General features: G+C 27.8%; 1 pseudogene; it reads right to left on the bottom strand.

Annotated features, from left to right (window-relative positions):
• Nucleotides 1-3,266: 3,266 nt before the first annotated feature.
• Nucleotides 3,267-14,164, bottom strand: LOC124943489 (annotated as a pseudogene).
• Between the last annotated feature and the right edge of the window lie 1,397 nt (nt 14,165-15,561).

The raw sequence follows: 15,561 nt of genomic DNA, 5'->3' as shown, positions 1-15,561 counted from the left end.
TAGACAAAAATCATCATCTAAGATTAACAGTTCAGCTGCTAGCAGAAAGACGTCTACTAAGCATAAATCATATGCACCGATCACAACGCAACATGGGAAATCCATAAAATAATCAAAGTATGGATTCCCAAGGGACTAATAAGTCATGGACCCAAAGAAAAATGGGTACCAGATTTGTTATTGTCTTTGAATGCAGGTAAAACAGGAAAGTAGCTTGGAAGAGCCAGAAGGCATCTGGACAGCCGACTACTCGGACATAGCATATGACAATCATCAGCCTGAAGTGGTTGACATCTTCTCAAAGCCACTTCTCGAGTCTAAGTTTTCTTACCTTAGAAATATTTTTAAGATTGTTAGATTATGATAATGCCTAGATTATGTTTAAATCATGAACTCAACTAGTTTTGATAATTTAATTTAAATAATCAAAAAGGGGGAAATTGTTGGGTTGAAATTTTTAATGAACTCAACAGGTTTTGATAATTTAATTTAAATAATCAAAAAGGGAGAAATTGTTGGGTTAAATTTTTAATTGATTTAAAAAATAACTTAACAATTTGATTTGATGAAATAGTTTTTGGATAAAACTAAGTTCAATATTTGTTAGTCATATCAAATATATAAATATATATTTAGATATCAACATTTTAAGTGGTGTAGTGGTAAGCATGCCCGCTTGTCATATAAGTGACCTATGTTCGAATCTCACCAGGTGCAAAATTAATAATTAGATTTTTGTAATTTGCAGACACAGCTGAAAGTCAACGTGCGCGAGAAAAGTCAACGCGAAGTTAGACCAATTTTATGAAAAACGTCTAAGGTTAGACGTGGAGTCTAATAGATGCAAGGAATTAGACGTGTGAGTCTAATAGATGCAAGAAAGTTAGACGCGCAGTCTAGAAAGAGAAAGTTAGACGTGGAGTCTAACCAGTGTGGTTAGACGTGGGGGTCTAACTAGTGTGCTTAGACGTGGGGGTCTAATATCTGATAAAAAACGTCTAATAGACTGATTAGATGAAAAACGTCTAATAGACTGATCAGATGAAAAACGTCTAATAGACTAATCAGATGAAAAGCGTCTAATAGACTGATTGCGTCTAATTAGATGAACGGTCGAGATGATCAGATAGGCATCTGAAGGCAGATGCTCTTCCTGGCAGGTGACAGTAGAGTAATCCAGGCAACTGACAGCAGAGCTCAACAAATGAATAACCTCCACGTATGCCATAATTCAAATTACATCTACTGCATTGTACTACCACGATCTCAAGAATCTTTTTCTGATGTACTACCCAGTACCTCATGGATAGTACATCCAACGGAAAGATGACATGTGTCCAAAAGAAGGATTTGACCGTTGAAGCTTTTCAAGAATAAATTGCTGGCTAAGACAACGGACAAATTACTTGCTTAAAAATACAAGAAACAGAGAGAGAGATGCTTCATTAATTTTTCTTTCAAGAAAGTTCCTGAAATTAAACATCTCACTTATCATCTAGCTGTGAATACATTGTATTACATACTGTCTTTTATGTGAGAAAACTTCAGTGTTGTAAGTTGAACAAAGGTTGTTTTGTTCAACAGACAGTTAACTAGATTAGTGAACTGTATTTGATTCAAAGAAGTATAGTGAATCCTTCCGGTGGTTGGAAGAAGGGGTGACGTAGGAGAATTTGCTCTGAACATCCATAAACAACTTCTTTAGTTCTTTACTTTCTGTCATTCATCTTTCATTGGTTCAAAGCTTCAACTCCGACGAACAATTCCGCACTTGAATCTGTTTTAAGAGTTCGAAGGATTTGCGAAGGATAGAAAGAGATATTAATCCCTAACATGATTTCTATCAAACTGTTTATCCGAAGTCGTCAACAATAGTCAGACCCCCGTCTCTATTGGTGCCGCCGATCCTAACAAATTAAATAATTATCTATGAAAAAATGTTGTTGCCATTTAAATTCTAAAATAAAAATAAAACTCTAAAATACACAAATAAATCAATAAATAGAACATAATAGGCAAAAATAAATGTTATGTTTATTAATTTATTTTGTAGGTAAAAATAAATATATATATATATATATATATATATATATATATATATATATATATATATATATATATATATATATATATATATATATATATATATATCTGGCGCGCAATGAGCAAGGCCAAAGGGAAGCCTAGACGGAAGGTTAATGCGAAAGACTTGGGACGCCAAACGTAGACGAAATCCATTAATGCTATTTTACTTCTTAGTCGCAATTCTTTGTTTATGGCCACTAGAGTCTATGATAGCGTAAGGAAAATGATCTTATTTTACCCTTTTAAATTAACTCATTTGGTAACCAATGATATATGATTTCAACAATTTACAAATGAGCCCATGCATCTAGAGCTTAAATGACACTGATTTTGTATCCTCCAAACACGGTTGTGTGATGGTGATTGGTGATGGTTGATCTCCTCTATGTGTGTTGACACTTCACGCGTTGCACTTGGATCTTATTTCTACGTTCATTGGCTTGTGGCTTGACCTTCTATGTATGAGTTGCACCCTTGGTTTTTCCCTATTCGGGCTGGGTCTCGGTAGTTTGTTAGCACTACAACAAAGAAGACTTCTGGCGACCCTTAAAAAGACTTATGTCAACCCTTAAAAGCGTCGCCAGAAATATCACCGACCCTTATTCTTGCGTCGCCATAAGCAGGGTCGGCGCAAGTTATAACAACCCTTGAATAAGCGTCGGTAACATTAATTTAAGCGTGGCCAAAACCACATTTAATTTTTAACAATTTCACTTTTTAATTTTTGTTTTTATTTTAATTTTATTTTAAATTAAATAATCATTAAAAATATTTAAAAGAACATTTCCTATTCATTATTGAAAATTTAAATAATAAAAAAAACATAAATTTTCTCAATAATATTTTCTTATAAAATTATATCATAATCAAATAAATAAATATTAATTACCATATATTACAAATTTTTAATAATGTTATAATGTTCAAATAAACAAAACATTAGATTCCCGTTTATTTTCAACTTCGAGTGAACTCTGGCTATATAGGTAAATGACATGTTTGTGATGTTCACTATTCTAGTCGGAAAACTGCTAACCAACAAAACTATTAAACATTAATGGAGTGATATGATAAACAAAAATGAATCATTAATCACCCGACAAATATTAACAAGTTGAAATAAATCTATCTAAATAGTGCACTTACAACTGTGATGTTCATAGGCTCCAAAGGGTTTGATGCTATAAAATTTCTTCTAATCTGCAACAAAAATATTGAAGTCATATATTTGAGACAAAGACTAAAAGACAAGAACCTTAAGAATCTAAAAAATTCACATGACGATAAGTTATGTAGATACAAAGAATGTAGGAATTACGCAATTTCAAATGCAATAAACAATGTTTAATGACTTAACTACTATCTATAGCCATGGATAATTATCTCTCCAAAAATAAATAATAAAATTTATAAGTGCTACAAAGAACAGTACCTTTTGATTTAACAAAAAAAGTAAAAATTATTGGAAAACAACTTTTTTAGAATTACCATCATGGTGAGCTTCCTATCTAGTGATGCAAATCATTTAATACAATGTTACTATCACTAAACCCAAAATAAAATAAAATTAATGAACCAACAATTCTATTTGACCAACATAAATTATAAGACTATATTTGGTTCAATCAATACAAATTTAAAATCATTCATCTAAAAATACATACCTTCTTGATGTTGCCAAAACATTTGGTTCTCTAGGGTTTAATCGAACAGATATAACTGTGTCTTTATCCCACTCAAACCTGTTTACTGTTCCACGAAACAACAGGCAATTCAAACTCCACATCATTCAAATGCTCAATGAAAGGAAAAAGAAAAGAGAGATTAATACCTATTGGGTTCCCAAACCATTGGTAATCAACCGCCCTAATAAATCTCCCCAAATCAACAATTTGTTCATAACAATACTAATCTAATATAAACCATCATTGAAACAAGGCATTCATTATCTTTGATATAAACATCATAGAGTTTAACCCTTTGAGGAACAAATTTCAAACACATAATGTGGGGAAAATAAAGCATATTGTTTAAGATTTTATCCTTACGTTGAGTCAATTCTACATGAAACAAGAAGATGTTCATCTGTTGACATTGTCTTCCTTAGGAGGTAAGACTAAGAGATATCCTTAACAAACCTACCAGGTATTTAAACAGAATCCAAGCACTGATCAATGAGTCATTACTCCTCTTAGGGGGCTTCTTCGTTACATATTTGTCTGGTGGATTAAAGCCTAAAGATGTAGTAGGTGGTCCATCAGTAACAAGATTAACCCATAGTAGTTGAACTGGTATGAGACCCTCCGAAATGCCTAAAGCAGCCTTCAAGAATATACACGCAACTTCACCGATATTTGAAGAGATCATGTACCTGGAAAAACCCATAAAATCCTTTGGTTTACGAGTTAAAAAAATAAAGATAATTCAAAATTCAAAGAGAGAAGAGAGAAGAAAGGAGGACCTGATGAAAGCCTTCATGTTGTTGTAAATAGATCTGCCTTCACCCATCCAAATAAGTTAATGACAACAAAATTAAAAATACCTCGGTCCCAGAAATACCCATGGCAATTCCGATATCAACCAATTTCAGGGTAGGCGCATCATTCACCCCATCCCCAGTCATGGCAACAACTTCACCATCTTCTTTAAGCAATCTGGCTATGTCTTGTGTATGCCTTGGTTCGGCCCTGGATAACAACAGCGTGAGGAAATATTAAGAAAGAACCTAGGCAAAAAAATTACAAACTTACTCTTAGACCCGCAAAACAACAAAAATGAGGTTACATTCTATTGAAGAATATGTGGATGGATTCAGCAAAAGTTGGTGTGCTGAGTGATCTTCATCACCGGTGTAAGTGACAAACTCTGGAAGATCCTCCTTGTATGCAAAACCCAAACATCGTAGCGCACTTGTTGACATTTCATCTAGACTTTTTAAGATTGTGTTTCTAGAACTTTGATATAGTGTTACAATAGAACCGTATAGTAGTTGAATGAAGGAACTTCGTTCCAACAAGTTCACTACACCCTACATTATCATATAAAATCTTAACTATTATTAGAAGAAAAGGAAATATTTTTAAAAGATTTAGTGTACCATCTATGTAAAGTTAGATAAGTTCACATACCTTCACAAACAAGGACTTTCTTCCTCCTGAGGTAGATCCGACAATAACTCCCATAGATTTTATGTCCCGGTCAAACTCAAGAGTAACGACCCATGGATCATGTTTATTCCAAGAATTGCATAAACCTTTTAAAGATAAAAACTTTGTCAACATTCATGTAAAAATGTTTGATAGAGAAAATTACCACAAGTATGAATAACTTACAAAGTAAACCACCGTTCACTAAGCTGAGGATGAACCAAAATTCATACCATCAGGAAGTCCCATTTTCTCAACCATCACTTATGATAAAAGGAAAACATCATAATCATGAGCAAATTCTAAAATATATATACATATATTCTTCTCTTTATTATCTGATCTGATCACCTTCAGAGCTGCCTCGATAGGCATTCCATTTGCAACAAAACGATTCCCACTTTCTTCAATGCCTGCATCATTGCACAAAGCAGCAATTTTGACTATCATTTGAAGATTATGATCTATTCTTCGCACAGGCCATCTTTGAATTTTTCAATCAAAAGGTCTATATGTAGTCCCTTCTACATTAAAAGGCCGAACAACGTTTGCTCTATCACTTATGGCCACGAGCTTTGATACAGACATCTAGTTTGTGGTTAAAGTACATGTTTTATCCGAGCAGATGACTGTTGTACATCTTAGGGTTTTAGCACTTGGCAACTTCTGCACAAGTGCATTCTTCTAAGCCATCTTCCGGGTCCCAAGGGCCAAACATGTGGTTATGACTACTGGTAAACCTTCCGGGATCACAGTTACTTCCAGTGCAACTGCAATCTCGAAATAATTGGTGCACTTCTCGAACGAGAACTAAAAGTTGGTGCCACCCATCAACGTACTCCCAGGTGAGGAAATATTTAAGATTTATAAGCCACACCAGAATACATATTACTCCTATAATAGTTGTCAAGGCTCATCCAAATTCATTCAACTTCTTCTTCAATTGACAGTTATTAGTGTGTGAATCACTTAATTGACACAAAGGAGAATAGCATAATAGTCTTTGATTTTGTGAATACATATTGCAGATCTAATGAGAGAAATACAATCCACATATAATCCGGAGGTAGAGATCAGGTTATATATATATACCAGATTACAGAATTGTAAAATTAGCAATAAAGAAGGTTAGAAAAACAGATCACCAAAGTGAAACAACAAAACTGAACAATGTAAACCTAAAATTTATTAAGAAGATCAAGGAAGAACATATCAATACTATAATTATAGGGAAAAGAAAGAAAAGGAAAGAGTACAAGTTCAATTCCGCATGAGTTGTTGAGTTCCAATGGTTTGTAGAAAGACAAGATTGGGGATCTGAGAAAGGTAACGAACCAGAAAGAAATTGTAGAGTGATCGACGAGAAAAACAACAGGAAGCTCAACGAACTGACGCCTAAGAAGTCTGTCATCTCTATCTCTGTCCTCTATTATTTCTTCTCTCGTTCTTTCTATGAAGACCTTTATTTCTACGCTACCACCGCTGGCGTTTGTAGAACAAGAACTTGTCTTCTCCTCTAATCAATTCAGAGCACGATTTTTCGAGAGGAAGGGAACTCAGATTGAGCGATTTCCGTTGTTTAGAGATGAAGTGCAAAGTCTGATTAGGTTTTGGAAGAGAAAAGAAATGGGAACAATGTGTTTCTAATTTTAAAAATAAATAGGTCTTAAACTTATTATAATATTTAATTTATATTATATTTTACTTTTAATTAAATTTAAATAATTAAAGGACAGATGTTAATAAATATATTAGTAATGAAATTTAATAAATATGTTATAAAATATTAATAATTAAATTTTAATGTAATAAACTTAATTATTAAATTTTAATGTCAATAAAATTATAAGTCAAATTTAATTTAAAATTTTAAAATAGTGAAATAAAATATTTATAAAATTAAAAAAATAAAAATATTAAAATTTAGAATAGTTAAATAATGAAATTATCAACAAGAAGTATGTATATATAAAAAAAAATTTTATTAAAGGTTGTTGTATATATAAGGGTTGGTATAAGTTTTGTTTCTTTTGATTTTTAGCGACGCTTAATATGCGTTGGCATATAAGGGTCGCCGAAAATCTGTTTTATTGTAGTGTAGCTACAGTTGTCTGGTGGCCGTTGGTCACCTTCAATCAACATTTTTTAAATTTTATTCAAACCTGCAAAATAAACATAATTTATATTAATTAATAATCATATATTTCATTGAACCTATTATGTATTTATTGATTTCTTTGTATGTTTTGATTTTATTTGAAGATACCTTAGATTTTAATTATTTTAAAATTAGATCGATTCCTAAACTAATTATTTATTTTAATATCATACACTGAGTTGTTTTAGAAATAAAACAAAATTGTTGGCTCAAAATTATTTTAAAATTATAAATTCGGGGCAAAAATTAGGTGTCTACACAATTAAAAATATAAAATTATTTAAATATATAATGACAAAAACATAACATTAAAACATGATTCAAAATAAATAAATAACTAAAAAAAATACAATTAATTAGATCAAAAGTCCTCTAGTTGTTATTTATGTAAATTTTTATAATTATTGTATAGTAATTTCAATATTAATATTTTAACAAAAAATAAATAAATAAAAATGATGAGAAAAATATGATTTTGTTTAGAACTAAACTCAAAATCAAACAAGGCCTAGACTATATAATTATTTTAGGTTCATTTCTAATTGATTACACCAAACTAAATTGAAAGGTAAATTTTAAATATTATATTTTTTGAAAAAGGATTGAATAATTTTTTATCATTCTCCCTTTAGAATAATAATGTTCTCATTCTCTTGCCATTAGGCAAGATAAAAAAAATAATTGGAATGGACCTTTCACCGTGGTCTAGAAATCTTTCGACGAACGATCTCGAAGAGTCTCTCAATGAGCTTGTTGTCATCCCTTCTGAAAATGTATCTTTTAAAAAAAAATTGAAGTTGTATTTCTTCTCCTTTTTTCCTCTCCTCCTTTACAAAAGTCATATGAAGCTTTAATAGGCAGCACGACCTCGAACACATCGAGTGTCGGTTTCAATTTTTAGTAGATGGCATTGAATGTAGGGAAAAAATCATGATCATGGGTCATTTTCCTATTTGAATAAACTCATTTGGTTTAATAACAATTGAAATGATTTATGTAATTTTTCAAATGAGCCAATGCAACTAGGGCTAAAATGACGCCGATTTTGTCTCTCTAGGCATTCATCGAACGCGAACCTGCGATGGCGATGAGTGATGATTGATTTTCTCTATGCGTGTTGACCCTTCACACGCAACGCGCTTGGGTCTACTTCATGGTGCGTGTTGTCTCGTGGCTTGGCTTTCCGTGTGGAGGTTGGACCCCAGATTCGTGTGAGTCGCGACCGTTTTCCGGATACAATGGTAGCTAGTCACGGTTCAGTCAATATTGTTTTTCAATTTTATTTCAACATGTAAAACCATCCTTAATAATCATATATTTCATTTAACCTATTTATGTATTTATTGATTTATTGTAAGGTTTTTGTTTTATTTGAAAATATTCTGAATTTTAATTATTTTATAATTCCATTTATATGAAATCATTTTCGAATTAAGAATTAAAAAAAATATTGGCTCAAGATTATTTTAAAATTATAAATTAGGAATAAAAATTGAGCATCTAACCATTTAAATTATAAAACTGTTTAACCCTAACAACAACAATAATGACATAAAAAACATGATTCAAAATAAAAAAAGGAAAAAGGAAAAATCAATAATATAATTAATTAGCTCAAAAATTTCACGACTCGCTCCGTAAACTTTAATAACTATTTTGAAGTAATTTCAATACTAATATATTAGAAAAAAATAATTAAACAAATAAAATGATAAATGAAATATGAATTTGTATAGAACTAAACTTAAAATCAATCAAGGCCTTAGTATTATAAATTACTATACCACTAAATTAAATTAAATTAAATTGATAGGTAAATATGATAGGTAAATAAACTACTGTTAAGTTTGTTACAATTGGAGGCTAAATGGAGAATGATGCTTAAAAAAAACATAGCCTTAATGGGCTTTATGTTCTTACAAACCCATGAGATGATATAATCCTTAAACTCAAACTCAAACGTGACGAGTAAAAAAAATATAATTTAAAAAAAAAACTCATTTTAGTGTTTGATAACTTAATTGTAGTTATCCTACTTAGGCATTGTAATGTTCTAATCAAGTAACTAAAAGTCCAGACTTAAAATAGTTGGTTAATGATAAATTTGTAAAATTAAATTTACTTCAAATTGTAAAAGTTTACTTTAAAACAAATATTAGCTATATATTATTATTATTATTATTATATAATTAATAAATTTTATACATTGATAAGGAAATTATATTTATAAAATTAATTATATTAATTCATTTATTTCAATAAATATATTTTTTAAATTTAAAATCATAAGAATGTGACTAGTTTAAGACTTTGTTTAAATCAGAAAACACTTATAAATCGTAAAATTTAAAAACTTAATTTTAATAATATTTGTCGTAATATAATTTATATTTATAAAATGATTTTTCGTCAAATAGTCATTTTCAAAATAAAATTATTATCTTTTTATTATAAAACTAAAATTGAGAATTTGGTAACAGTGAAAAATAGAAGAAATCCTACATTTATATTACATTAATATGCAACTAAATACTTATAAATAATTATAATATTTTATAAATGGATTAAGGTGCACAGGAAAGGAAGAATATGAATGATTTTAAACCTTTATAAATTGGCCCATAATTCCATATATCTAATAATTCATATTCTAACATGTTTTAAGTTAATTTAAAAAAAAATTTAACAAAATCCAATAAAATAACACAAATATAATACCAATTTCAAAATAAGATTTTTATTAAATAATAAACGTACAAATTAAGCTGATAAATTTGAAAAAACATATATTAATCATAAGATTAATTAATATATTTTGAATATAAATCATATTAATTTAATGATTTGAATATATATCTTATATCATACATTTAACATAGATCAAATATTTTTTTTTAATTCATAGTGGTATATATAAAAGTTTTATTGTTCGAATTAATTCAAAAGTTCATCCCTAAACTCATCGTATACTAAAGACACTATACATAAATCACTTAAATCATTCAAAAGTGTGCTCATATTACCAATAAATTAGAATTTATAAGGAAATGATCATAACTACCATTGCAAGAATAAGGCACAAAAACTTCTAAACATGTCGATATTACTTTTTAAAACCCTAACTATTTTTTTAATTTTTTTCACTTGTGTTACCAATAATTCAATTATAGTATTAATTTTATTAGAGTGATACACTACAGGTACAATGACACAGTACAATCAAAATAAATAAAAATTTTAAATTTATATAAATAAATAAAGTATTGAATTTGCTTAACAACTTTATTCAATAAACAAGTAGGAAAAAGAAAATAAATTTTCATATGATCTATCAAACTTTGAGAATTGATATGTCATGGGTGGCAGAGTCTATCTACAAAAATATATTAAAAATTTAAATTAAATAAAAAACATACTATTCAACAAAAAAAAATTATACTAATATCATTGCTTGTTTATATATAATATTATAAATATATATTTATATATAATATTATAAATATATGAAAGGTACAAAAAGGTTTATTAAGGCTGAATAATATTAATATTATATTAGTTTATTTTAAAAAATTATTATAATTTAAAAAAAAAAAATTAAAATAGATAGGAGAGAAACGGATGACTTCACTTTATGAATTCGAATATTACTGTAATCTAATATAATCTAATATTTTTTATTTTGTCTTAATGTAATTTTATTTTTAAAATTAATTTAAAAAAAAAAATCTTTATCTCATCATAGATAAAAAAAATAATAAAATTAAAATATTATTATATTAACTAAAAATAAGGCCTTGTTTAGATTGGGGTTATTGTAATAAACTAGAGGGGAAAATGAGTAATGATTAATGATGATTTTAAGGAGATGAGAATATTTTTGATAAAATTAGTTAAAGGGTATTAATATTTAATAATAAAATAATAAATAGTAATTTAAAATAAAGGGTATTTTAGTATTTTGGATAATGAATTAAGTGATGTGATTCATGAGAGAGGGAGTGAAAAGATGTTTGAGTGGGTTAAGTTAATTAAATAACCCCAACGAATAAGGCCTAAGTCAAAACAACATATTAACATTAAAGATAATATCAAATACATTTATATACACATTTGTATAATAGGTTATTATAAAATAAATGACCAATACTCTAAGCAAACAAAACAATTATTTCACAAAAATAAACCAAACCAACATGAATTCATACAAATTTCAAAACCATTTTTTTCCTCCACCAAACATACATATAAATAATATCACGATGTAATAGACCAGTACAAAGGGTAAGGCATTGTATAGCACCACTTATAAAGTCTAAATTTTTAAATTTATCAAAAACATTTAATTAATTAATAAATATATATTATAAATAAATTAATATATTTTTATCACAATTATATTAATATTTTTATATATATTATGAATTTTTTATAAGCATATATCTTAATGATATATTTGGTTAAAATTATGATTAGCATTAATATATTTTAATTTTGTGGCCACAAATTCTTTTTTAATAGTTCCTCAAATATTCGGGGATTCTCCATGTAATTACACCAAAAATATATTTTTAAAAGATTTGACATAACTATAGTTTTAATTTTGTTTCTAGTTTTAGTGATTAATTAATTCATGATGAATTATATACCTACCATTTTGGAGTGCAACCATATATAGGATCTCAAAGACAAGCATGAGTCTCCAAACATAAAATGAAAATTGTATCAATTCTTTTTTGATCATGATATTATAGTTAGAAGCTCATAAATAATATTTTCTCCAAAAATCTTGTGAACAGGACGTAAAATTGACTATTACTTGATCGGAATCGAAGTAAGGTGTGAATATGTAGTCATTTAGTCATATGTTTTTGCAAGAAATTGGCCTTATGCTCATTATTGATTTTTTTCAGACTTGATAATAATTCTGTTAGAAGAATTGACATTGATACTCATTATTAAAAAAAAAATTATTTATATTGGGAGAGTTTTTTGGTAAAAATTTAGGATAACAATGATTGAATTTATAATTGTGTTTTTTTAGATTAATGAGAGTTGGTAGAATTCTTATTTTTGTAAAGTGGAGTAATAGAAAAAAAAATTAAATTAATGTCGTAGTTAAACATTAATTATTTATAATTTTTTGGGGGGAGTTTTTCATTAAAAAATTATTATCAAATCATCTATATTTCAACCATTAGTTAATTTATTAATTAAAAAATATAATTATATCTTTTATTTTAGTTACTTTTATAAAGTTAAATTTTTAAATAGAAAAATAATAATATATGCTGATGCCAAAGGAATGTTGTTGCTTTAAAATATACCTATATAGTTTTTTAAACTACTAAATTTTAATTTATAACTCATATTCTCAACTCATATATTAACAAAAGGCACAAAACATCTAAAGATATAGATACAAAATTTCAAAACCCAAATGTAGAATGATATATAACAATCAGAACATATGAAATTTAAATTTAGATAAATAAATAAATTACAGAGTTTGCTTATTCAATGAAGAAAAAGAAAATAAAAATTACCATTCAAGAACGATAATAAATATTTGTCAAATTACCACAGTTAATAGTTTAGTTAATAGTTTAGGGATTATCAAAAGTAATTATGAATTAGGGCCATGGTGGCATGCTTGGGGGCAGATCTTTGATACCTCAGCAGTAACTCCCTAGTAAACTCTTCCCCAATCCCGCCGCCCACCGGAGCTCCGGCGAAAGTGTTCTGTTCATGGAATTGCTGCAGATTTGCTGCCCATGAATTGGCCTGCTGATGAGATGATCCAATATTTGGATCAAACTCATAGAGAGGTACTGACATGTCATAGGTGCCAGAGAAGATGACTGTTGTTGCTGAGGTGGTGGCTGGCTGGATAAATGGGTTTGCAAGCACGAAATTTTCGATTGTAGATTGATCACCTATATATAGAATTCATGTCCACAAAAATGTATTAAAACTAATTAACAAGAATTTATACTAATATCATTGCTTGTTAAGATTAAATTTTCCAACAAAATTAATTAAGAGAAGAGACAAGATAATAGTACATAAAATATATACATATAAATGAAAGTTCAAGTTTTGTTAATGTCTGAATAACAATAATATTGTATTAGTTTATTTCAAAAAATAAATTATAATTATAATTTTAAAATTAAAATAAAATATTTGTAAGAGTAGTAAATATATTTTGAAAGAAGATGACTTCACTTTTGAATTTGAATATTACCATAATCTAATATAATATATATATTTTATTTTGTCGTGACGTCTATATTAATATTTAAAACGGTTCTTTATGAAAAAAAATTCTTTAATTAATAACGTATTTATAAAAGTGACGTCTATGAAATAAAGAAATCAAATAAAAAAAATGTTATAGTATTAACTAAAAGTTAAGTCAAATAAATATATAAGGTTAATGATAACAAACTATTACCGTAGACCTATTTTCATAGCGTACCTGATTTTGGAGATTACAAATCTGAGATACGCAACCATAAATAGGATCTCGGAGACGAGCATGAGCCTCGTAATTTAAAGTAGAAACGGCATCGATTCGTTTGTGGATTGGGATAATTGTTAAAAGCTTTGTAATGTTGCTCGCTCCAAAAATCTTATGAACAGCCGCAAAATTGACGGTTCCATCACCAGAATTAAAGTAAGGTGCGAATAGACAGTCCTCGAGGCATTTCTTCCGGAAGAATTTGCAGGCTCCGCATGCCCTGATTCTGGCGCGAGAATTGGCCTTGATGCTCATTGTTTATTTTTTTTCTTGAGAAGTTAGAGTTTTTATTGGTGTAAACACTCGGATGAATATTAATTGAACTTATATATGAGTTTTTATTTAGATTGGTGTGGGTTGATAGAGTTCTTTTTTATTGTAGAGTGGAGTGATAGAAAAAGAAAATTGAGTTTAATGGTTGTAATTAAATATTAATTATTTGTAATATTTTAAAATCGATTTTATAAAAATATTATTCATCATCTATATTTTAACCAATAGTTAATTTAATAATTATAAAATTTTATAATGTCTTTTATTTAGTTTTATAAAGTTAAAATTTAAAATAAAAAATATTTTAATAATTTAATTCTAAAAAGTTTAAAAACCTCAAATTTCAAAAAAACATGAAAAAACAAAAATAGCCAAACAAAAAACATCATCAACCTTTAAACTAAAGACCATATACACAAAAGAACCTCACTAACAAAAAAAATTCAAAATTATATTTACTCTCTCCATGCACTAACCGTTTGTATCTTGCTGTTTTGAAACTCACTTAGTCAAAATGACTATCAAATTTCTTCTAATAATTGAAAAAAGGAGCAAACAAGTTGTTATAAATATTGTTACAAAATATATACGATCATCTTTGTGTTTGAAAAAAAATATATTTTTGCTTTATAATTTTTATAATACCGAATGAATGTTTGCTTGAAATTTGTTAATTATGTTGGTATAATACTGACTCATAATTGTACATTTTTTATGAAAAAAATGAAATAAATCTTTTATAAATAAAAAATAAAAATGTGTAAGGTTGTGTCTCATAATCTTCTCCTATTGCCACCAAAAATTATTATAAAGAAAAAAATAGATAAAATGATGTTTGAAAAAAAAAATCAGAAATAAAGTTAACAAAAAGAGAAGTTGTACAAATAAATTACATTTACTAACTAAAATTTATAATTTATTTAATGGATTCTAAAAAAGATCACAACTTAAATTATATATATTTTTTAAATGGTTATAGAATTTGTAACACCCAAAATCTTCGTTTCTTCTTTGAAAACGTGTTTAGTAAACTTGTTAGTTCTATTTCCATAATTAGTTATTTTTTTGGATTTTGTAAAATGAGATGAAGAATCAAATAGTAAATTGACTAGATAAAAGTTTGTTTTTTTTTTTTTAAAAAAAAAGAAAGAAAGGTCAACGTTCTGTCTTAGTGAATATAAGGAACCAAATTATTTTTTAAAAACTTAGGTCATTATATAAAAAATGTGTTAGCATTTTATTTGTCTAAATTTTATATTAATTTATTCCTTGGAAATGAAATTGATTTAAGTCGTAACATGAATGTAATTAAAAATATATATTTTAATAATATTACAAAACCTAAAATATAATCAAAATTAAATCATAAACGCTTAAAT

Source organism: Impatiens glandulifera, chromosome 6, assembly GCF_907164915.1.
Source record: "Impatiens glandulifera chromosome 6, dImpGla2.1, whole genome shotgun sequence".
NCBI lineage: Eukaryota > Viridiplantae > Streptophyta > Magnoliopsida > Ericales > Balsaminaceae > Impatiens > Impatiens glandulifera.
This window is presented reverse-complemented; position numbering and strand designations above follow the sequence as displayed.